Here is a 25,852-nt window from a genome sequence, read left to right on the forward strand (position 1 = left end):
TGTTGATAGCTGGGTGAATATAGTTTCTTTTTGTGGTTGTCTTTGATGAATTATTTGCACTAGATCATAAGTAATGTGCACGTTACATATTGGAAACTAGGAAACAGTGGAGACATACTACCTCCAATGCAGTCATTTTGTTACCGAATCCAAATTTGTTCTGCTCGCCGCATGACAGGGCAATAAACCGGGAGACGAGGTGTTGGAGCAAGAAATAGTGACTTTATTTGCAAAGCTGGCAGATCCAGAAGATGGCAGACTGATGTCCTGGAGAACCATCTTCCCCAAGTCTGAATTGAGTCTCTTTTTATACTAAAAAGGGGCGGGGTGTTGGTTGGTTGTTGGAAACTTCTTGCTGTATGAATTGCTTGTCCTTTGAATCCGCTGTTCTTGCAGCTGTCCATGCGGATCAAATCATGTTGCCCCTGTGAAACCTCCAAAAAAAAACAAAGGTTATTCTCTATTTTGCAACTTGCCATCTCTACATAAGTGCAGATGAGTTAGCATCCTTCAAGATCACGGCCAGGAGAATAGGCTGTCCTGGATATTTCAGTCTAAAGGCAACTTTCTTTTACAAATGGTGCAGAGCTAGCAAGTCTGAGCCTAGAAAACAGGGCACAGGGTTAAAGCCAAAGGAACATACCTAACATGGGGTCAAAATTGTTCTTTTCTATTACAATTCCCTTTTCCGCTTCATAGATAATTTTAGTAAGAAACACGAGCAATTTTGTATTTTTGCTTCTTAATAACCGATAAGTGGGCCAAATATATTTATGTGAGCAGGGATGCTGCACGGGCATAGGGGTCACAGCACACTCTTGTTGGGGGTGGCCGACCCTGCAACATGTCTGATACCACGTGAGTGTAGGTGAGGGTCCCCCTAGTCAGCAGCAATCTTCAGGAACTAGCATATGGGCATTGACTTCTGGAGACCTCATTTCCGGCTGCAGGAAATTTTTTCAGATACTGCGATTGAAAAATCACTCCAGCTGGGGATAATTATGGAAAAAAGGAAAAGGAAAAGGGTTTGGAGTAGAGTAGATGAGAAGGACATCAGATCACAGAGCCTGAGTGCTTGGCAGCGGGGCCTCGGTAGAGAGGGGAGCAGAGGTGGGGAGGGGCCTGGCTCCAGAACCAGCTCCTGCACCTGTCCCTGTGCCCAAGCCACATAGCTTTCAATTGGCCTGGGCCACCTCTCTGGGCTGGATGTCACCCTGGTCAGAACCTTGAGAATCGAAGGTAAAGGGTGGGCAGCACTCACCTAGGGGGTCACTGTGGATTTCAGTCAAGTCCACAGTGCCTTTTCTGGTCATGTGCCTTCACTTGTCCTTTATCTCAGGATCTGAGGAGGAGGAGAAAGGAACTCAGGTAGAGATCCAGGAAGATGTCCGACTGTGTTAAGAGAGGACAGACACAGTGAAAAGGGGAACGGGGACACTTGCAGCAAAGTAAAACAACCTCACAAGTATTGCATCAGAGCTGCAGGTGTGAGAGAGCCTAAGCCTGTTTCAGAGTGCAGGGGACAAGCGGAAATGAATGGCAAAATTTCCACTGACAATTGAAATTTTGTTAAATAGCCTGCTACTGTTGCTTGTATCACTTGAATGAATGCAGGCATATTTCTTTGGGCATTTATATGTTCACTCAACCCCACCAGCCACTCTTGCCCCCATCGGGGATGGGCTTTCTCAAGCACAGTGCACCTCCTGCTTGGGTGGGCCACGCTGTGGGTCCTCGCCTGGGGCCGGGCTGCTGCAGGGCACTGAGTCCCTGAGGCACAGCCTGTGATACACAACAGGAACACCTGTGCTCTTGACTGAGGGCCTCCTTTTCCCCTTGCAGTGTAAGAATTCCGGTGACTGAGTTAGAAGCATGCTTCCAAGCTGTCCGTGTCCTCGGCATCCAGAAGCAGAGCCTGGAAGCTTCCGAATTTCTCCAGAATGCAGTCTACATTCACCTTCGGCAGGTGAATGTATGTCCTTACAAAAGTGGAGGAATTACTGCCGTTTTCCTGGAACTTACTCCCCACTAGTCCATCTGATTTTTCTGTGCTAGGATTCAGTATGGCCTGCTAAAAAATCTGGAGTCAGATCTTGAAACCCTGATGAAGAGGATTATTTATTTTATTTCCCTATATGATAAACTTTTACTTTCAAAATTCAGAATTTTTGGTTCTTTCAGGCATTTTTGGGGGGGTTGGCAAAACAAATTTGCTCTTACCATCTTTGCGACCTGTTGCTTTGGGCCTCTCACCTGTCTTCTGTCACTTGTGAGGCAGTTCCATTTGTGACTCTGTCCGGGTTGTTCATGTTATAAAACATAAAGTCTGTAAAAGTACAGTCCCTTTTACTCCGAAGACATTCCACAAATACTACTTAAATCTGGGTGTGGTTTTAAGAAGACAGAATCATTAGAACATGTACTTGCAGGTTGCTAGTGCAAAATCCCCAAATCAATAGTCTAGCTCAGCATCTAAAATCTTTCTAATCTACCTTGGATTTGTATTGATAAGTGAAGACGTTTGCTAAGAACTCAAGAACAGTGTTAGAATACAGGCTGGTGTAGCTCAGCAGGTCCTCTTGAGCCAGCGCTGTGCCAGAGGGCGGGGCCTTGGGGAAAGAGGAGGGCCAAGGAGGAGGGGGGTCCTGCCCTCCCTGAGCTGACAGTTTCATGGCAAACACCTTCACCAGGTGAGGAACTTGGAGTTTCTTCTAAGAACACTAGGTTTGAAAAGAGTCATAAAATAACGGGAGTGACAAAATCCAATTTGTCTCAAGTAGGGGAGAGCAGCTGGAAGGCCACTTGGGAGACTCGTGAGTCCAGGTGGGCAGTGTTGGTGGCTTCTACCTGAGCAGTGGGACAGTCAGTGGGACAGTCACCGGGAAAAAACGAACAGATTTTAGGCATGTTTAGATGGTAAAAAGGAAAGTATGAATTCTGTCTGTGAAGGTAGGTTGGAGTAAGGCCCAGGTTTCTGGGTGGATTAATGAGGTAAATGATGGTCCTGCTGTGCTCTGAGGAGGGAAACTGCAGAGGGAGCTCTGGGGGAAAACTGATGAGTTCAGCTCTGGATAAAGTGAAAGGCTGTTAAATGTGTGGTCTGGGAGCTCAGGTGAGAGCCAGTAGCGAGTAGGGGGAGGGGAGAGAGACGTTCAATTCATTTTGTCTTGTAAGCATACAAATAATTATGAGTAATAAAACACTTGCGCCTCTATATTCTGGATTTAACACCCATTAACATTTTGTTATATTGACTGCAGAGGTTCCTAATATTCCTTAATAGAAATAAAATAAATAGAAACAAAATAGTGGAGTTAATAAACATCTTAGAGTTGATGTGTGTCCTTGTATGTATTTTGATACCTCATCTGTTTATAACCATAATCTATAAAATGTTAACTAGTTTAGCATAAGAGTTAAACAGAGGGACGTGACACACAGTTTCGGGGCTTGAAGCTGATCTTCTCGGGCAAATTATGTAGCCTCTCTGTACCTTTGTTCCATCTTCTGTGACTGCCCCCGGGCCCCTCATCAGAGCTGATTTCCTAGACTAGATGTTGGGAGGGAGGCTGCTGAAGGGAGTAAGAAGTGGCAACGGCTAGGGACACTGAAGAGAGAGACAAAAAGAGATTAAAGCCGATAAACTCAGTACAAACAAGTACTCTCAAAAGAGAAAGAATCCTGCAGTGTTTTGAGCTACTTAGCGTAAGCGAAACAAAACCACGTGGACCCAAAGCTCTTGAGCATGTGAGTATTGTGGGTGGGATGGTGTCATCAGAAAAGGGTTGAGAAAAGATCTTTTGGTTTCCCTTGACATTTCCAGTAAGGATGGGGAGCAGAAACGAAAACCCTCCGCTTCAGTGGAAGCTGCTGTTTTGTGTGAAACTGACCAAACCTTGGAGACCAGTCATCAGCGGTGCTGGCAAATGAAGAGACTTCTGGATTGGGTGGGGCACTTGCTGTGACTTCCAGGTGACCTGCTGGCTGGGGGCTGTGAGGCGGGCAGTAGGTTTGCAGGGTGACCCGGGCATAATCCCTGGCTCTGAGGCTGCTGGTCTGACTAGCAGGCCTGGGCACATGCAGTCCTAATGGGGCAGCTCAGGATGTGGCCTGGGACACCTGCCGTGCTGAGGGCGAGAAGAGGGCTCCCTTGAGGGGTTGTCCCTGCAGAGAGTGGAAACGTCCTCCTGCAGGGGAGGAAGAGCCTCTGAGCATGAGGAAGGATGCATAGGCAATACCAGCCTGAGCACGGAGGTTTTGGGAAGTCGGAAGTCATACAGTGGCCAGAGCAGCCTTGTTCCTGAGAAATGGAGGGAAAAGATGCTGAAAAAGCAGGCTAAGTTCAGACCCTGTGGTGGGTCATGAGTGACAGGAAAGGACTGGTCAGGCAGGTACGAGAGAACCCTGTGGGTGTCCCAGCTGGGGCATCACGCCAGAGGGAGGAGCAGAGTTATAGACTTTGCCACTTTTTAGCTGTGTGACTTTGAGGAAGGTCACCCCACCTCTCTATATATACCTTCATCTGTAAAATGACAGAGTGACAAGCTCGTGTCATCAGAAGGCTTAGTTTAGCTCTGATCCTCTGTGTCCAGTCCTTTCAGTGCTGCCCTGTGAAGTTCTGCAGTGGCTGCTCTTACCCTGAGATGGGAGGGCTTAGAGGGACATTGTAGCGCCTGAGGGCAGGAAGGGTTTGCTTTAAAAACAGACATGTAGCCGCCTGCATCTGCAGGCCTGCAGGCAGTTTGGTTGATGGTCCAGGAGAGGACTTTGGAGGCCTTAGCATCGTCATAAGACTTGTTTTCCCTTGGGGGCCGGATTTGCCTTTGCAGATTAATGTGGAAGATTTGGGCTTCTGGCAAAGCTGTTTTCAGAGATGGTAATATACATAACATATCGTATAAAATATAATGCTTTTATTTAATCTGTGGGACTTTGCAGCTGTTAGGAACAGCTCTGTTGGCCTGGTCTCCACGGAGGACACTAGTGGTCGACAGAGCGTGCGGGAGGGCAGGCAGCCCACCATGGTGCTGCGGGGTGTTCTCCGCAGCACGGCACTCTGCTGAGTTGACTCTTCTCTGAGTTTGGTTGCCAGACGAGCAGACAGCAAATTAATGAGTTTTGGTGGGATTGTATAATGACAGGAATAAAGAGGGACCCGTAGTTTTTCTGGAGTAGAACACGCTTTTGGTTCCTGATCCAGTGTGTTCCATTACAGAATTGATGAGTTGTGTCTATTCTGGGACTTGTCGACTGAAAGAAATGTGTAGCCTGAAAGTTTAGAGTTATACTTTATTAGGCGGGAGGACTCGAGGCGGGATGACAGCCTTCAAATCTGTCTGAGGGACTGCTCCCAAGAAGTAGGGGAGGAGCTAGGATTTTATAGGAGCTTTACAACAAAGACCAGGGAGTTGGAACAATAAAAGATTGCTTGTTATCTAAAGAAATCCAGGCATCTCAAATTCAAGAATTTAGTGCTTTTCTATGTATGGGAGGAAGCATTTTGGCTCATTGAGTTTATTCCTTTTACAAGCACCTAGCTATCTAGGGCCAGTATTCTGTCTTTTCTTATTCTGAGTACCCTCAGAGGGCACCATTCTGAGTGGCTGCCTAGGCTGCGCTGAGGGCCTGTCCTAGCTGGGGGATGGAGGCAGCTGCTGATGACTTGGTTTCAGCATTCTTTGTTTACTGATGTGGTTGCAGGATTTTCCTTCACATTGTAGTATTTTCATTCACAGTGCTCCCCCTTGGTCCTAAATTCGACCAATATTTTGAGAGACATTTCATGACCAATTTTGTCCCAGGGTGCTATGAAGGCTCATTCCTAGTTCAGGTTGAAGAGCCTTCTGACCTGCCATTTAAGGTGTTAGGTGTTTTTATCAGGCCCTGTTGATACTAAAAGTTCTCTGGATCGCCTATCTTACTAGTCTATTATGATCCAGGAAATGTTTACCCTTTGATGCTCATTCCCATACATAGAATCACACTGTTACAATTATTTTACGCAGGGTTATAAACTTTATGTATTTCTTCAATATGTTTTGCCATCATCAATCTTGTTGTAGGCCTAGTTACACATTGGGAAATGTAAGAGAAAACAATCTTATAAAATAGACAGGATAAAAGTAATAAAGCTAGTAATGTTAATAGAGTCACGATTAAGAATTTAATAGTTGAGAAGTTATATTTTTGGGTTAAAATTTTGCTTGTGTTTCTGATTGAGTTTGAGTGATCTTATGAGAAAGTTCGTATTTATGGTCAGGCTCCAAGCAGGTATTAATTGGCCAGGTGAGGTCACCCACCTTGTAATATCAACTGTGGCCTAAACGGAACTATAATTTCTTTTAAGAGTAAAGTTCCTGAGGGCTATCTAGTTAGAGCCTTGGTGTAGGGAAACCCACCAAGGTAACACAGAAGTACTAGACATAGGTAATTTACCATAAAGTTAACAATTGGAGTAGTTCATAATCAAAGGTAGGAGAAATTATCAAAATAATTGGTATACAGGCCTGGTCTGGTGACTTGGGTCAGCTGTCTACCTCATATGTCATCTTCTTCTCATCCTGGCCTGGTAGCTTTTTCTCCATTTGGGCATTGTTTTAAGGTGAGCAGTGCTCTATAGGCCAGTGCACTGCAGGGGCTCTTTCTGATTGGAAATGAATCCGAAAGTCAGTTTCCTTCAGCTTTGGTCTGTATGGTCTAGTTAAGAGTACCTGATAAATGGTCCTTCCATTCATGTTGGAGACATGTTTTGAAGTCACGCCTGTTCCAGTATGTATAATCCCCTGGCTGCAGGTCATGGGGCATTGGATCTTTACCCAAGGATATATTACTAAGCTTCAGAAAGAAACATACAGTGTCCTTTTAATAATTCAATTAAACTTTGCAGCAATGTAACATAACAGCAAGTAATGATCTGGGAAGTGTCTTACTAAATATAGACCTCAATTAACAAAACGAGAATTTAATATCCACTAAAATATAATCTTTTTTCTCTCTGAAGTTCCCTCATTTTTATCAAATACAGTCAAATCAAGGTGAATTTGTTTACAAGTTAAGTCTGATTATTTGATCATATAGGCTTTTTTAAATTGGCTGTGTTGGAAGTTTTAATAAGGACTTTTAAGCTAGAATGTTAATAAGGTTTTCTAAGGCCAGGAAAGCCCCGTCAAGGGCCTGTCATAGATCTCTGCCTAACAGATTTAGGTAAATTCTTTTCTTTTTGAAGTCCTTAAAATACCTTGAGATTCCTATACCTGTTAGGAGACGATCTTCCTAATTTATCTGATAGCACCACTGGGGACCTAAAAGTTTTTAGTCTCTTGAGGGATCAGATAGAGAGAAAAGATAACTGTTCTAAGTCTGCTTACATAGGTATAATTTATCAAATTGCCGTGAATCATAACTAGTTTAAGGAGAAGAGTTTCTTTATGTCTGGGAAACAGGTTAAAAGCCAGTAGTATTTCAGACAAAATCAAAAATTGTAACCAGATTCATCAGTTTACTCAGTCCCACGTAACTAATTCTTTTAATCAGAGTTTTCATTAGACCTTTAAAATTTCTTACCTAGTTTATTTCAGTGCTATAGTTGTGAAATTTATTAGAAATCAGTAAATCTCCTTAAAGAGAGAGTATTTTGCAAAATCATCAGAAGAAAACAATTACCTGCCTATAAATGACAACAGAATTAACAGCATGGTTAAACAACGTTACACTGTAATCTATAAAGAGACCTGGTCACAATAATCAGAATTATGACTGGTAACATTTTAGATAAACTAGAATTTTAGGAAGTCCATATAATTTCTAGAATATCTATATTAATAATATTTTCTCATACAATATAACCTAGGAAGATTTATTATTCATTTGACAATACTTCACATGTTATTTAACATGCCAAATGAAACTTACTACTTTAAAATCTCTCTTTGTGATATTTCAGGGACCCTTTGTAGCATCCCAAAGTTAACTGGAGACTAAAAGAATTTTAATGAGAAATTGATATTTGGGGAGCTTGTTAAAGTTTTCAAAACACTTGGTCAGATAAACGTATAGATCACTGTAAAGTAGTACTTACTCATTAACAAGAAAATATTTCAAAGGTAAAGACACAACAGATCACTTAAGTCGCATAAGAAGCTTTACAATTTGTTACTGAAGGTGGATTAATATTTTAAGAAAATTTTGTCCCCTTAACAGAGAGAAAACCAAATCTTGTCTTGTACCAGCTTACTTCGAAGATTCATTTACTTTGCCCAAATTGATTCTAAACTTAGCCAATTCCGACCACGTACGAAACATTCCTCAGGGTTCCTCTTCTACAAGCCTTCCACAGCTTTCTATACTCGTATTATTGTGTCCCTTATTTTTTCTTCCATTCAGAAGTAACCAGCTTCAGGACAAAGTCACTATTTTTCATTAACAAAATATAATTCCATTCCTTATATCTTCCTTTACACATTTATCTTACATTCCAAGGATACTGAGATCTTTCCCTTAATAACAGAGACTATTTCAGAGTGGCACCAAGCATTTATTAATATTTCTAAACACCTATAGTTTCTCTGTAAGAGGAAGTCATATGTTAAGTAATTCATATTTCAATCTTATTTTATCTCAAAATGGCATAGCTATTAAATAAAATCCTATCATCTAACTTAATTTAGCACAACTCTAGAATTTAGATACCAAACATTTAGAGATTATCTTACGCATACTTGTTAAATATATATTTAAAAAAATTTATCCAAAACTCTCATCTCATTTGTATTTAATTTACTTAAAATTTTATCACACCACATTACTATTATATTTTTTGACAATTCTGCAACAGATATAACAGGATCTTATTTGACTTTCATTAAACCTAGGTACAGTAAAGGTATTATACTTAATATTGATGAATTTAAAGATGTCTATATTAATTAGAACATACTTAAACTAAACAATACCAAGTATTCTCTTAATATTGAATATTTTCCTGTTCACGTGAACCTGAAGGTCAACATAGTTTTTATTTTAAAAATACTTGATTTGTAAACTCTTACTTTTTATGTAAATTAAGCAGAGCTCTTTGACTTTGTTTTTTTTTTTTTTTTTTAGCAGTAGAAATATCTCATATCTATAATGTGAATGCAGGCTTATAAACAGACAAAAGCTAGAGATCTCATATCTTCACTTTAAAACTTACTTATGAGATAGGTATAATAATAGCTGGAGTAAGCTGAATTTGCTGGATCAAATCACTAAGGCTTACTATTTATGAAAAAGACATTTAAGATTTCTTGACAAATTCTGACGGACCCGTCAGAGTTCTGAGTTCTAAAATTCCAAAAATTTCTTTGGCCTTAAGTTTTATTTCATTGAGCTGATTAGGCTCAGTCCTAGGTCACTGTTTGTTGTATTTACATTTCTGATCTGCAAGACAATGACAGACACTTCCAGTTCCCCAGAGAACTGCTCTGTCACCTAGGCCCAATTGTATCTCCTTATTTGGCTTTTTTGTATCAGTGAGAAGAGCTGTAAACAAAGAATTCCATGTTTTAAAACTTTAAGGTTCAATTTATCTTCTCTTCCAAAGCTTGCATAAGGCATTTAGTAAGGTCTCTTTTCCTTGAGTTATAAGTTAAACCCAGGGTAAGGCTCTTATTATATTTTTTTATTAGCCACTGAATATTAGTTTTTAGTTTTACATTATATTGTATGGCTCATGTAACTCTATTTGTTTCCTTTAGATTGTTCAATTAATATTTTCCGAGGGACAGAAATGTGTCCAGCCTTGTAATACCAAGAAGGGGAAGCGTTTTTCTATTGAAATATATCTATCCCACAACATAATTAAGCAAAAAGTTTATATAAAGCCCATTTAAACATACCAATTTTACAAACTTTTATCTCAAATTTATTAACTCTTATACCTTTAATTTAAATATTTATTAGGTTTAATCAATAATTTTTATTTCTAGAAGGAGTGCCAGAAGCCTTTTTCTTCTTTTCTTCTCTTTCTTTCTTTTTTTTTCACTGTATCTAATTTTATAGAAAAGCCTCTGGGATCCCCAAGTTTAAGCCAAAGAACTTAGGCCCTTCTCAACTTTTAATTTGATTAATTGGTCTGTTGCCCCAATCATTGATCAAATATCTCAGTCTAGATATATATATATATATATATATATATATATATAGCCCTATAAATACATACATTTTAAACTGGGGTAAATAAAACGGACTTGTTTGAACTTTAATGTTGGGAGGGCAGTAGGTGATCTCTTTGGCCATTTTTTTTTTTTTAACTTTATGTAGTGTAGTATCAAAACCTTGTACCTAAATCCAAAAATGTCCATTTTATTTATCTCATTCAAAATAACCATCTAAAAATATTTACCCATTTGGGATAAGCCCCTTATCATTTTTTTTGTTTTGTTTTGTTAAGAAAAAAATCTTTCGACATTTTTACATTCCTTTTTCCAGTTACTCAACCTAATTAACATTAATTATTCTAAGATTTTATTAGCATCTCTAAAACCATTGATGGGAAAGGAAAAACACAAATGTAGCTTTTTAAACCAGTTTTTTTTAACAAAGTTCTTAGATTAACCTTATATATATTTTCTACCTTTAAACTTGATTTTAATAGGTACCAATAAAATGGCTGATTATAATGAGAGCTCTTTCAACTTTCACCAATTTAAAATTTTTTCCAAATTAAGGGATCCATCACATGGCCATCAATTTATACACACACACACACACACACACACACACACACTGATTTTAAACCAATAAAATGAAGAGATTTTTCCACATGAGAGTGGGGGTGTTGCCTAAATAAAATTCAAAAGTTTACTCTCCAAACGGTAAAGCCATTTGTGGTCCAGGATGATGCAACAAAGTTTGAGATGGCAAGATGCCTGAAAATTGGTTCAAAGGATAGTTGAGAATCCCAATTTATTCGTGTGGCCACCATATGTACACAATACTTGTACCTTTTGCATGGCAGAGTCCAAGTTTTCCTTTAAAAAAAAAGGAAACACATATATACATACATACACACACATAAAACATCCAGAGAAAGGTAAAACGTTTACATTTCAAGGACACAGGAAGAGAAATCCAAGTTCCCCCTAAAGGGGTTTTGGTTTTTATAAGTTCTGAATTCCAAAAAATGTTTTTATCAGGCCTGGTTAGTTACTTTCAGAGTGAGTTTTTTTTTTTTTAATTCCCAATTAAAGTTGTAAGTTTGTATGTATATAAACTTGGCTGGGGTATTACTTGGAGGCTGGCTATCTGTCATTTCTTTTTCTTTTTTTCCTTTTCTTTCTTTTTTTTTTTTTGAAAGTTCTATTCCCCATTCTAAGGTAGGGTTGTCAGAATAAAATTGCTAGTAGGTTTTCCCGCAGGGACAACTGTATGGCATGAAGTCTTTGCCTCTACCACTCCTGCAAGTTTCTCAGTCATCCGAGAAAGCTGTTACCAGCCAGGAGGAGGGTCCCATTTTTGGAATTCAAATGTTCCTCATTAGAGTTTTACTTTTATCACGAAAAATTCAATGGAGGTAACCAAATTGAGGAAAGCATTAGACCAGCCTCTTACCTAACCACTCAGTCCTGACTCCAGTGTCTTTCAACATGGACCCACTCGGGACGTCTCCACTGGGTATTTTCCTGGTATCTTTCAACCAGCCCCACCTCGGACGTCTCCTAAAGGTGGGTATTTCCCGTTATCTTTCAACCAGGCCCCACCCAGTATGTCTCCACTGGGTGGGTAATTGCCCCCAGTATCTTTCACCTGGAGGGCCAGGTACCTGGATACACCGCCAAATAAAACTCAGGATTATCAACCAATATGGGAGATCTGAGAATGAGTATAGACTCATCCAAATTCATCTGTACTCCCCGAGGAGGCGGATGGGCACAAAGGGCCACTGCTGGTACCAAGGTTCTGGTTACTTGGAGAGTTCAGGTGGAGAGAAATCTGCTCTGGGTCCCTTCATGGTGTCCAAAACTATTGACTGAAATACATGTGCAGCCTAAAAGTTGAGTTATGTTTTATTTGGCAGGAGGACTCGAGCCGGGATGACAGCCTCTCAGATAGCTCTGAGGGACTGCTCCGAAGAGGTTGGGGAGGAGCTAGGATCCATAGGAGCTTTACAACAGAGACCAGGTAGTTAGAACAATAAAAGATTGCTTGTTATCTAAAGAAAGACAGGTATCTCAAGTTCAAGAATTTAGTGCCTTTCTATGTATCATTTGGCCTCACTGGATTCATTCTTTAGACAAGCACCTAGCTATCTAGGGCAATTATCCTGTCTTCTTATTCTCAGTCTGTTCAGAGGGCACCATTGTGAGTGGCTGTAGAGGCTGGGCTTTAGGTCTGTCCACGCTGGGGGGTGGCGGCAGCCTTGATGACTTGGTTTCAGCATTCTTTGTTTACAGACATGGTTGTAGTATTTTCATTCACATTGTAGTATTTTCATTCACAGACTGATTGTGGATAATCTGGAAACTTGGAAAGGAACCGAGATGGAATTACTGCAGGTACCTTCTACTTTAATAAGCCGTGTGCAAACATAAACATGGAGGAAGCATACATTTGAATTTGGTGGTGTAGGGAAGGGTTTCTGCACATTACAGGAGAACACAAGGCAGAATATCTCTTCTTTGTTGGCAGGGATATGGGTTCACCTGTCTTTTCTGTAGCGGTTTCTGAGAGCAGTTTATGGTAATTAATGAACATTGACAAACGGTGGCACACTTTGCATTTAAGAGCTGGCCTGTGCAAACGTGTATTGGACAGGTGGATTTCATAGGCAAGTGGTGAGGTGGATTGGAGAGAGGTGTAGCCAAGGCCTGGGCTCAGATTCAGGTTTACTTCACCATTTCCTCACCAAAGGACCTTGGACTAGAATGTAACCTCCATTAAACTGTTGGTGAATCTATGAAACGTGCATTATAATATTCATTTCTTCCTGGGTTTGTTGTAAGTTGTAAACAGTATTATAACACACATGAAGCACTTAACAAACAGGCACTTAGCAGTGTTCACTGTGTCCTTCCGCCCCGCTTAGCATGTGTCACAGCCGTAAAGGTAGCATGAGCCTGTTGAGGACGTACTGGTAGCTCCTTGAATAGGTTGTGAATTTGGTGATTTCCTTTAATCCTTGAAACTCTACGTGCCATGGGCAATTATTTTCATGAACAGATGAGGAATCTTAGGGTAAAGAAGACTGTGTAATTTGCCCAAAGTCAGACCATAATTTTGGGTGCTGGGGCCTCGGTTCAGCAAGGGCCCCTGGGCTTTCTGCCCTCTCCATTCAGCACCAGAGCCAGACGTGGGGTCGCCTGTCTCCCAGCCCAGAATATCCGGCAGGCAGCAACACAAACCTGGACCTGTGCTGCTTAAGCAAAAACTCCGGAGGGGAGGCAGGTACTAAAGGGATAAATGTAAAAACAGACGACTGCAAACTGTGATCAGCTCTGAGAAGGAAAGGAACACGCCTCGCCGTGCAGAGCTGGGAGCTTTCCCTTCGGGGCTGCTCTGGGGGCATTCATTTCAGCTAAACAAACTCCGCTTCTCCACCAAGGCAGGAAGGCAGGGTGCGTGTAACCAGGTTGACAGGGCCTCATTGATTATACTCATTCCTAATTCAGTGGCAGCTGTTACGGGCAATTACCTAGTAAACAGATGTTGGCCATAATCATCACGCACTTTGCTTGGTAGTTTTATTCGCCTCACATTTGAGATGAGGTAATTGAAGCTGGGGAGTTTGCTGCATGCCCGTGATCACCTTGGAAATACCCCCACTGGTCTTTCAACCTAGACTGGTGTGGCTGTTACATCCCAGCCCTGTGAATGGCACCGTGTAGCTTCTACCAAGTGGCCCAAATGACTGACTTTGATTTTCTTAATCCGTAGGAAATGGTATGTGACAATAAGAGAAAAGGTAGTAAGAAATTCTTTGGCAAACTAGAACAAAATCCAATACTTCCCCAGCTGGGGTAGCGTACCCAGTGTCACTCATCCCACTCACAGCTTGGCACCTCCTCCCTCCTGACTCCATGTTCAGAAGCCACTTTGAGCCTTCGAAGAACATTTTGCCTCGTGACACTGTTGACTAAGACCTGTGACCTCTCTGTCCCAGGTTAACTCTCTTCAAAGCCATTTAAATTTTATGCAGGCTTCTCCACTCTGATGTAAGAAAAGACTCTTTAAATTTCTTGATGCAGCTCCTTAGTGAAGATCTTGTAAAGGAAACCTAGTCAAAACCTGGGAGGTATGCACATAGTGACTGTAATCTCAGCATTATATGAAGTTCAGAATCAGAGGGGTGGGAGACTCAGGAAAGGCTTTTTAAGGTAGAAAGGGGAAAGTGAAAGGATGCAGGCTGTGTGAGACTGAAACATCTCGGTCCCAGCCAGCAAGGCACCTGCGTTCGGGATGGTGTGTGGGGAGTACAGAGTTCTCACAAAGAAAGAAGTGGTGGGATGAGAGGGAGGACAGATAGATTCTTTACTAAGGAAGGAAAAAGTGGGCTGAAAACTTCCTGGTTGAATAAGAGGACTGTGACATGATGTGCTTGTATTTTGGAGAGAAGGGTTTTGTGGTGACAGGCCTAGGAGAACCCTGTCTGGCTAGGGGGTCAGCACAACAGGGAACCACAGAGAACCAGGCTGACCTCAGGGCCCCTGCTGGGGGAGGGGCTGCCCGCCATTTTGGTCCTGGGGGCTGCTTCTGTCCCTTAGCTGGGGCCTCAGAACTCCCTTCACATCCCAGTCCTGTTGATACAAGAAAACACATGTGGGGCATGAGAAGGGCTGTATCCCAGGCTTTGGTTGAGTCCCTGGAATGTGCCCCACCAGACGTGGGTCCTTGGCTTCATGCAGGAAAGAATTCAAGAGCAAGCCACTGTTGAGTAAAGGTAGATTTATTCACAGAGACACATTGAAAGGCAAGAGAAAGGCCACGAGGTGTGGGGGTTGGGTGCTCAGATTAAAAATAGGTACACACTCCACAGAGTGTGGTCCTTCTCCGAAGAGGGAGAGAGGGTTGACCGCGAGGTGGCGCTGTATTGCTGGTTTTCATGGGCTTGGTTGTTTCATATGCTAATAATTAGAAGGAGCAGCCTAAGGGAAGGGGGCTGGGATTCCCAGGGAGTTGGCCATTTCCCACCCTTTGACATTTTGTGGCTAGCCTTGGGATGGCCATGGTGCCTTGGGGCATGTTATTCACCATGTTACTATTACAATGGGTGTATAATGAAGCTCAAGATCTGCTAGAAGCTAAATCTCTTCATCCTGAGCCTCAAGGCCTATTGGGGGTTGAATCCTTCACCATTTTGATGTGAATTGCTGTGGCCTTCCTTCAATGGCTATGCTTTGCCCCCTTCCATCCTGTCTCACTGTGTTGACACAGAGAGAGCAAAGGCCGGGCCCTGCCTGTGCTCCTGCATTTAACAGGGGGAGGGGTGTGGTGGGCTGAGGATGACTCTGAGTGGTGAGAAGGATGTTTCAGATTTTCCCACGTGAGACATGGGGATGTGCCAGCAGCCACCGCAGATTTATCTCACGGGCATTATCGTTTGTGTCACTCATCTTTTTCTATTTTTCTTTTTTTTTTTCAAGTATTTAATCTAAATTTAATATCAGGTATTTTTAGTAAAGAAATTTCTCTTTTTCTTTTCTTTGGGGCTCTTTTGGGGGGTAGGTTATTAGGTGTATTTTTCTGTTCGTGGAGGCCCTGGGGCTTGAACCCAGGACCCCGTGCACGCTAAGCACTGGCTCAACCACTGAGCTCTACCACCCGCCCCATCATCTTTTACTTTTTGCTTTAGCTGCCAAGAATCTTACAGCTGAATTTCTAGTCGGCCTTTAACACTTACCCTAACTTCATGGCATTCATTTTTATGACTTTACCTTCCCCTGGTTTCATTTAAGTATTCAATCTCCATTTTGTCTTCACTCTCACTTTTGTCTTTTTGTTGTTATGGTTGTTAAGCTGTGTTTAAAAAAATTGTTTAATTTCTCTTTTAGCAGGAGGCTGAAAGTAAATAATTATGTAAACAAACTTATCACACTTAAATGTTTTATACATTCTAAGCTGTTTAGTAGTTACTTATAAACCGAATTGAATACTAAAGTGATAACATTTTTAAATTATTTTTTAACTTTTTATAAAAGTATAGCTGATTTACAATATGATATAAGTTTCAGGTGTACAATAGTTGCAGAATTTTTATTGTTATGCTCCATTTATATTTATTGTAAAACATTGGCTATATTCCCTGTGTCGTAAGATACATCCCTGTAGTGTGTTTATGTTAGATGGAGCAGTTTGTATAAGAAAGTTGGGTAACGCAGAGTCTGGGGAGTGGCTCTGTCTAACCCATGTTCCCGGTCACCCTTCCTGTCAGAGCACAGGCCCTCACTCCTGTCTGCAGGGGAGCTACTGGAGGCAGCCCTCATCAGTGCTGGCACCACCCTCTGAGTGGCAGTGACAGCAATGACTGTGTGTGGACGTGCAAAGTGTTGTTCCAGGAGCTTTACATGCATTTCTGCATTTAATAATTAAAGCCCTCCTGTGAGGAATCATTTTATGATTTTAATGAATAATACATTTTATTTTGATTTTGATAGAGTTCAATCCTCCGGAGAATGTACTGGAATAGTACAATAAACGCTTAGATACAGTTCACCTAGAAGGGCACTGTTTGCCCTTTTGTGTCTGGCTTATTTTAGTATAAACTTTCAAGGTTCATCCATGTTGTAGCCTCAATCAGTACTTTATTCTTTTTGTTTGATAATATCCTTTTTCTTTTTTTTCGTTTTTTGTCTATTTAAAAAATTTTCATTGAATTCTAGTCAGTTTATAATGTTTCATCACTTTCTTGTGTACAGCACAACACTTCATTTATATAGGAACATACCTGTATTCATTTTCATATTCTTTTTCAACATAAGTTACTATAAGATACTAAATATATTCTCTTGTGCTATACAGTATAAACTTGCTGTTTACTCTATACATACTCAGTATCTGCAAATCTTGAACTCCCAATTTATTCCTTCCCACACCCTCTCCCCTCTGGTAACCATAGTTTGGTTTCTATGTCTGTGTGTCTGTTTCTGTACTGTAGATAAGTTTATCTTTTGTTTGCTTGTTTTTTTTTTTTAGATTCCACATGTGAGCGATCTCATATGGTATTTTTCTTTCTTTTTCTGGCTCACTTCACTTAGAATGACATTCTCCAGGTCCATTCATATTTCTACAAATGGCATTATTTTATTATTTTTTATGGCTGAATAGTAGTCTATTGTACAAATACACTACAACCTCTTTATCCAGTCATCTGTCAGTGGACATTTAGGTTGTTTCCATGTCTTGCTATTGTAAATAGTGCTGCTGTGAATATTGGGGTGTAGGTGTCTTTTTGAATTACGGTTCCTTCTGGATATATGCCCAGGAGTGGGATTGCTGGGTCATATGGGAGGTCAAAATTTTGTCTTTTGAGGAACCTCTGTACTGTTTTCCACAATGGCTCCACCAAACTGCATTCCCACCACAGTGTATGAGGGTTCCATATTCTCCACAGCCTCTCCAGCATTTATTGTTTGTGAACTTCTGAATGATGTCTATTCTGACTGGTGAGATGTGACATTTGATTGCAGTTTTGATTTGCATTTCTCTTATAATGATATTGAGCATTTTTTCATGTGCCTATTGGCCATTTGTATGTCTTCATTGGAGAAATGTTTCTTTAGGTCTTCTGCCCATTTTTGAATTGAATTGTTTGTTTTTCTTTTTATCAAGTGTAAAAGGTGTTTATATAATCTGGGAATTAAGCCCTTGTCAGTCTCATTTATTGCAAATATTTTCTCCCATTCCATAGGTTGTCTTTTTGTTTTGCTTACTGTTTCCTTTGCTGTGCAAAACCTTGTAAGTTTAATTACATCCCACTTGTATATTTCTGCTTGTATTTCTATTGCTTGAGTAGACTGCACTAGGAGAACATTGCTGAGATGTATGTCAGATGTTTTGCCTATGTTTTCTTCTAAGAGGTTTATAGTGTCTTGTCTACATGTTTAAGTCTTTAAGCTATTTTGAATTTATTTTTGTGTATGCTGTGAAAGAGTAGTCTAACTTCATTGATTTACATGCAGCTGTCCAGTTTTCCCTACACCATTTTCTGAAGAGGCTGTCTTGACTCCATTGTATGTTCTCACCTCCTTTTTCTAAGATTCAATGACCAAAAGTTTGTGGGCATATTCTTGGTAATTTTGTTTATCCATTCATTGATGGATGGATATTGTTTGTAACCTTTGGCTACTCTGAATGATACTGCTATGAATATTGATGTGCAAGCTTTTGTGAGAATATGTTTTCATTCTGTTGGCTGTACAGTTGGCCCACCATATCTGTAGTTTCCACTTCATGGATCCAGATGGCTGGTTGTAAAGGGACTCGAACATCCTTGGATTATGGAATCCAGGGTGGGGGGTTCCTGAAACCAACCCCCCGAGGATACTGAGGGATGACTCTACATGTAGGAGTGTAATTGCTGAGCCATATAACTCTAACCTTTTGAGGAAACACCAGACTCCTCCAAAGAAGCTGCACCATTGTCCCTTTCCACTGGCCGCAAATGACGTATCTCTGCCTCCTCAACGACACTTGTTATTGTCCATGATTTGATTATATCCGTCCTAGTGGGTGTAAAATGAGATCTCATTTTGATTTTGATTTGGCTAGTGATGCTGAGCTTCTTTTCATGTGCTTATCGGCCATTTGTGTATTTATTTAAATCCTTGGCATATTTAAAAATTGGGTCAATTTTCTTTGTATTGTTCAGTTGTAAGCATTTTTTATATATCCTGAATACTAGTCTCTTATTAGATACATGCTTTGCAAAATTTTTCTCCTGTTCTGCAGATTGTCCTTTCACTTTAGTTTTTTTAAGCATTAAAACAATTTCTTTACAGGGGAGGTAATTAGATGTATTGATTTGTTTTATTTTTCTTGCTAAGCATGCACTCTATCACTTGAGATACCCACTTCCCCTGTCATTCCACTTTCTTGATGATGTCCTTTGTAACAAAAAGGTTTTAATTTTGATGAAGTCCAGTTTATCTGCTTTTTTCTTCTATCACTTGTGCTCTTCATATTGTATCTAGGAAACCAAAGCATATCCTAGGACCACAAAGATTTATACTGTGTCTTCTTTTAGAAAGTTTATAGGTTTAGTTTTTATGTTTCTTTCTGTGATCAATTTTGAATTAATTTTTATTTGTTATTTAAAATATGGGGGTCCAGATTCCAGATTCATTCTTTTGCCTGCAGATACTCAGCAGTCCCTGCACCATTTGTTGAATAGACTATTCTTTCAATGGAGTGTTGTTGGCAACATTGTGGAAAACTGACTGTAAATGTAAGTTATTCCCCCTGGGTTTTTATTATGTCTCATAGATTTATTTATCCAAACTTATGCCAGTACCATACTGACTTAGTACTATAGCTTTTTAGTACCCTTTAAAGTGAGTCCTCCAACTTTGCTCTGCTTTTTCAAGACTGTTTTGGCTGACCTGGGCCCCATGCACTTCCATATGAATTTTGGGATCAGTTTTTCAATTTTTGCAAAGAAGTCAGCTGGAATTTTGATAGGGATCCCACTGAATTTGTAAATCACTTTGGGGAGTCTTAAGATTTTTAACAATATTGTCTACTATTCCATGAACATGGGATGTCTTCCATATATGTAGATCTTTTAAATTTTATTTCGGTGATACATCAAAATATTCAATGTACAAATCTTGTAAATTTTTGTTAAATGTATCTCTCATTTTATTTTTAATGCTGTTGTAAATGGAAAGGCTGAGTTTCTTGAGGGTAGGGCTATATATCAATTTGTTTATTTCTAGGATTCCTACACAGCAAATACCCTAGGTTTATATTTGCTACATAAATCTATTCACAACTCTTCCCACCCCCGAGTTATAAGAAACAAAGACCCAGGTTAAGCTACCTGAACAACTATGTGGAAGTGAGAAATGAGACCCTTGGGTGGGACTTTGTGCAGATGATACTGAGAGCTTATTTAGGATGGCTTCATCTTAATTTCTTTTAAACAACACTTTCTGTGTAGTCAGATACATTAAGAACATGCCCTTTGGAAGTGCAGAGGAGCTAAGACTATCATTTTCAAATAATTTCTAGTGAGAGTATTGTACTTGAAATCAAATTTGCATCAATATTTGAAGATATATGTTTCAGGAGCTTTGACTAAAGAACATCTGTCTTTATTCATTAATGACAACTAAATGCTCAAGCAACATGTAAGAGTTTGAGCAAACTGCCCCCGCCCCGTAGTGCTGGTCGGCTGCAGCTGTAACTGGAGTCAGAGCTTACCTCTCCCAGCACACTTGGGCTGATCTGCTCAAAGGTGTTCATCCAACAGTTTGTCTGTAGTCTGTTGGACAAAGCCATAAAACATTGAGTTAAGGTTGCTGGAATGCAATATATTCTTATTAATATTAAGTAAGCACATATTGAGTGCTTACTGTATGTTGGGAATTGTCCCTCAGCCTCACATGAATATTATTTCACTTAAAACTTCACATATTTCCTTGTTATTCTCACTTTACAGATAAAGAGACTGAGAATTAGGCCTTCTCTCTTTTGGGTGGAGCTCATTATCAATGACGGGAAGTTGTAAGGAAAAAGACATTGATTCATCCTGAGAAAACATTTTTCTGAGAGACAGCATTGAAGAGGATGACCACTGAAGAAGGTGATCATTGTTCGATTGAGACGAGCCCCGGGTTGTACGGAGTCAGCATCCCTGTCCTGGACACGGTCAGTGTAGTGCTGCATGGTGGGTGAGGCAGCATGGCCGCGCAGGGAACACGGATGCCGGGCCGTTGGGCTGTGCTCAGGCCCAGTGGGGCTTTCTCCTAAGGGCAGTGAGCCGTCATTGACAGATTTTAAGTACGGGAGTGGGGCGCTCTCGTAGATCACTTTTGTCTTGTAGAATGCTTAGAAACATTTAGAAGGCTCGGCAGAAGGTGATGTGATGAGTCAGATTAGGGTGGCTGCCAGGTGTAGGAGTGTAGAATGTTCAAGTGGTTTTCAGTCCCAGTTTTGTGTCTCAGTAGCCGTGTCACTTTGGATGACGCACTCAAGGAAGAGAAACAATTTATCTAATCAATTAAAGAAGTGATGTACCGACCTCCCAGGACTGCTGTGGAGATCCTGTGAGATAACGTGTGTACAGTGTGCAGCGTGGTCCCCAGAACACAGTCAGTGCTGAGTGAGTGCCAGTGAGTACCTGGTAGGTCAGGTGTGGGTGTTGGGACTCGGTGACTGAGGAAATCTGGGCCCTGAAGGAGGGGTCCAGTCACATCTGTGAGTGATGGGCCTGAGCTGGGAGAGGCAGGGAGACCTTGCCCCCCGACCAGGGGCCCTGGGCAGGACGGCTATGGGAGGAGCACCATGAAGTCAGATCTTTGCAGGTGGAGTTCGAGTTGCCCTTGAGACATCTAAGTGCATTGTCATGAGCTCAAAGAGGAGGTCTGGGCCCGGGCTGTGAATTTTCCTATAATCTCAATCCCTGAGGACGCCGAGGTATTGATCACTGAACGTGAAGACATACTTTAAAGGACAAGTGAATAGTAGTATCATCTCTGTCATCAAAGCTCACATCTCTTTATTCATCACAAGTTTGCTATTGGGTACTTACAGAGCTCACTTCACCGCCCTCCCCTGGACTCAGGCTTCACAGTAAAGAGCTGGTGAGCCTCCCTCTTTTCCAGAAGAAGACACATTTAGCTGGTAGCCTTCTGTACCTCACCAGACTTAGAATTTTAGTTGGTTGTATTAATTCTATTTTCTGTTAGTCATCTCCTGACAGGAGAGACGTTTTACCTCATGGTCATATTTCAATTAGCTGTTACTGAGAATTGCTGATCTGATCCATAGTGTAAGTATTATATTAACCTTGTAGAGTATTTATCATTTTTCTGTCTTTGCCCTTTAATTTTGTATGCCCCTTCAAGTCTCTATCCTATTTGGGGCCTTATTTTTTTAAATTAAAAAATGTCTATTTGCAGTTAAGAAAACAAAAGAAAAGAAAAAATACACATGATAGCTAAACTTAGAAAATATCTAGTCTGTTTTCTGTCTCGGCAATGGAGGGTTCTAGGAACTCGTGAAAACCTTCATTACACAAGTTTCTTAAAATGCTGATTAAGAAATAAAACCTTCCTTCCTCATCTTTCAAGCTGCACAGCTAATTGTGAAGAAAGTGAGGGGAAATCCTCAGAAGCCAAGACAAACCAGAAAGCAGGGATTCTGGGAGATACACGAGCCTTAGAAACCCTGGGGTGCCTGTTGGCTCCTGTACTGAGTTTCAGTTGCCCTGACAGGAGGGCAGGAGGTGAGCCCGAATCCTCTCACACTGGGAGTTGGATGACTGATCATATGTAAGGCCAAGCCCATCCCGAGAAGCATGGTTTACTAAAGAGTGAACTATGAAAAAAAATTCCTCAAGGCAAGACAGTAAGGAAAGTCAATTTTGCTGGAAGAGGGGAAAAATAACAAATCCAAAGTAAGGATATAGTTTAAAGCTTTTCTGGCATGAGAGTGACCACAAACTCCTGGCAGAGAAGCACAGCTACTCCTGGAATGAGAAGCTGTGGTTTGAATGAATCAGTGAGCAGCCATTCCAAAAAAGGCCTCCAGAGTCTTGTGGATCAAGATACTTGAATGCAAACACGTCTCTTCCAAGGTCTCATACAAATAACCAGAAAGGTTTTAAAGGAAAGAAGCCATAATCATAGTTCTATTTTTTAACACTACTTTATGCTAGGAATTCAGAGGTGACTATGGAGTTGTCTCCTCTTTTATGGACCTTACTTTCTCTTTGGGGAGACCAAATGACATAGTTGGGGAGCTTGGTGGAGGGAGGTGTTAGTCTGTTGCAATTAGCCAGGAGAGGAGATTAAGAAAGCAGTGAAGGGTGGGTGAACTTTTTAGCTGAGGACATTCTTGTTCTGCTGGCCCTTAATTGCAGGCTCAATGAGCAGTCACTGGAGGGAATAGATCTTACGGAAGATGGACTTAGCTCAGGCCTCTTTAGAATGGACAAGTGAACCTGGAGAAAGACAGTCAAATCTGTGCAGACATTAAAGTTCACTTGAACGTGCTCCATCCCTGAGCCAAAGATAGGACAAATATGCAGCACTTCTTAAGGACAGAGGAGTGGTTTTTAAGGTTCTCCAAGTATGAATCCCAGGGAACCGAGATGGCCAGTTGTCAAACTGTGACTTTGCTCTTTGGACGGTGTACCCACCAAGGGTATTGGCCGTTTATAGGTTTCCATTTCTCTTTAATACATGTCAGGTGATGAGGACGTGGGCACAAGTGTTTGACACCTTGTCGAGGCGACTTTGGGTACCTGCCTAGAAGCGCGGGCACAGCTGAGGATGCATCATACGTCTTGCCCCCTTCCCGTTCCCCGGCTCCATGATCACGGCAGAGTGGTCCCTTGTTGACCTGTCCGTCTCCTATGTGACATCATAACCCATGAAAAGACCGGAGCGTATTAACTTGGATTTGTTAAAGTTAAAGGAACAGGTCAAATATGGAGTCAGATTTGTTCTTTCCTATTTCAGTAGTGCCATGGAGAAGGCAGTTTGGGCAGCTTTTTATAGGGTCCTGGAGGCTTTCTTTCTCAGCCCCTGGGCGCCTCTATGGAAAACCCTTCATAGCTGTCTGGCCTGCTGGAAAACCACTCCGCCTGTTTTGCCCTGAAGATGTGTTCAGTTTATAACTCATCTCTACTCCTTGGAAAACAACTCAATAAAAACTCAGTTGGTTTTCCACCAGCCATGGGCAGGGGTGAGGGATACCTTGTTATTATTTCATAAAATATTAATAATAATAAAAATAGTAATAGTAATAATAATAATAATAATAATAATAATAATAATAATAATAGGAGAAGTCTTAAAACAGCACTGGGCACATAGGAGAGAGTCAATAAATGCTTCCTGGCTTAAATCAAAAGTGATGACTCAGTGATTCCATGGCTGCTGTATTTGCTGAGCTAGTTACTCCTTTGCTCCATTACACATTTTTTTTAACTGAAAGAGAAATACATGCAAATGGTTAAAAAAATTTCAAACAGAGCACAAAAATACACAAGTGAAAGAAGTTTTCCCTCATCCTTTCTTCTTTCAGCCCTCCCTGGAGATGCCACTGTTTACTATCCTTTGGGTGCTTTTCCAGATATTTTATGCACATTCCCACCTATGTATGTAAATTCCTTTAAAGTTTTAGTTATTTTTAACTTAAAGGGATTTAAATCCTTAAGTGTCTTCTGCCTGGGTAATAGAACAGAAACAATCTGACTCCATATTAGATCTGTTCCTTTGACTTTAACCCTATGCTCTGTCTCCTAGGCTTCATCTTGCTTGTAAAACAATGTTGCTTACAGCCTGAAATATACAGGAGAACCTATTCTGAAGGCTCTGACCTTTAAGGATATTTAACACTTTTTCATTCATAAAAATATAAAAAATTGCAGAATAGAAAATAACGTTTGTTTTGTTAGAGGTTTACAGATGTTTGACCCAGGCAGATAGCTGCAAGAACAAAGGATTCTAACAAGAAGGAATTCCTACACCAAGAAAATTGCAACAACCAAGCACGTAGGAAAAGAGCCTGAATTCTAACTTGGGGAGATGGTTTTCCAGGACATAAGTTTGCCATCTAGGTCTACAGAAACTTGCTTTTCCATACCACAACACCTGGTGTCCCAACTTATTGGCCTGTCCTGCACTGAAGAGAATGAATTTGGACTTGGTAACACTCCTATCTACCTAGCAAGCTGGGCACTGGAACTGAGTGTTATGGAAACAACAGGCCAGCCAAGGAACAATCACCACTCGGAGTGTTGGAGTACTCAGATTTATTATGCCGGTGGGCTCAGAGGGGCTTCTGCTCCGAAGTTCTGAGCACCTCCAAGATGTGAACATGAGGTTTTAAAGGGTTAATTACAATTAATTGTGTATTAGCCAATAAGGTTCAAACAACAAAAAGCAAGGAATCAGCACACTGGAGCTTATCAACTTGTAATAGACAATTGTTGAGCTTGGATTTACGAGTTAGCTTGTTAGCCCAGTAAACTGACACTAAACTTCAGATTTAAGAGTTAGCCCAGCAGAATTTAGATCAGTAAACCGACACTTATCACACTTAGATTTGTGACTTAGCTTGTTAGCCCAGCTGGGCTTTTCCTTCACGTGAGGACAGCTCTCCCACACCCAGGGAGCTACTGTAAGCCCTTGATGGTTCCACTAGGGTGGGGTGTGGTTTACCCAGGAGGGATGGGGTCTATGCACCAACACTCAGGCAGTCTGCTCTGTCTGGGGCTCTGATCTTGTACCACCCCGCTCCCTGCCAGCCCAACACCTGGGACAGTGGGGCTAAGGCAGAGATCGTGCCTGCCTGTTTCCCAGCATGTAAAAGGGGAATATGTACTCTTCCCAAGGTAGTTCTGAGCGACAACACCTGCCGGTGCTTGGTTCCCAGAGCAACAGAAAACCCAGCTCCGCATGGGGGCAACGGGTGTGATACCCGTAGTGTTTCTTCAGAAGCATCAGATGGAGGGCTGGATCAGGGAGGTAAAACTTGAGCTGCGGGCCTTGAAGGGTTACAGAAGGGTACAGAGGCAGGACTGCTGCCTCCTTCAAGGTGCCCCCAGATGTAAAGCTTTTTCTCTCCATCCCCGCTAGGACCTTCTCATTTCCAGATCCCTCCCTTCTCTCTGCTCTTCCTGTCCATCTGTCCCCCTCCACTTTTTCCC

The 25,852-nt window shown here is 41.3% G+C and overlaps 1 long non-coding RNA gene across 3 annotated transcripts in view; it reads left to right on the forward strand.

Annotated features, from left to right (window-relative positions):
• Positions 1-21,827, forward strand: part of LOC135320792 (uncharacterized) — a 33,066-nt gene extending 11,239 nt beyond the window's left edge. For 2 of the 3 annotated variants that reach the window (XR_010380121.1, XR_010380122.1), the window contains 2 exons: positions 19,330-19,417; positions 20,633-21,827. This is a non-coding gene — a long non-coding RNA (uncharacterized LOC135320792). Of the gene's footprint in view, positions 1-1,842; positions 1,974-19,329; positions 19,418-20,632 lie in introns of those variants that run through there. The other variant, XR_010380123.1, reaches the window with a different exon arrangement.
• Positions 21,828-25,852: the final 4,025 nt, after the last annotated feature.

The sequence above is a fragment of the Camelus dromedarius genome, unplaced genomic scaffold (assembly GCF_036321535.1).
Source record: "Camelus dromedarius isolate mCamDro1 unplaced genomic scaffold, mCamDro1.pat HAP1_SCAFFOLD_121, whole genome shotgun sequence".
Taxonomy (NCBI): Eukaryota; Metazoa; Chordata; class Mammalia; order Artiodactyla; family Camelidae; genus Camelus; species Camelus dromedarius.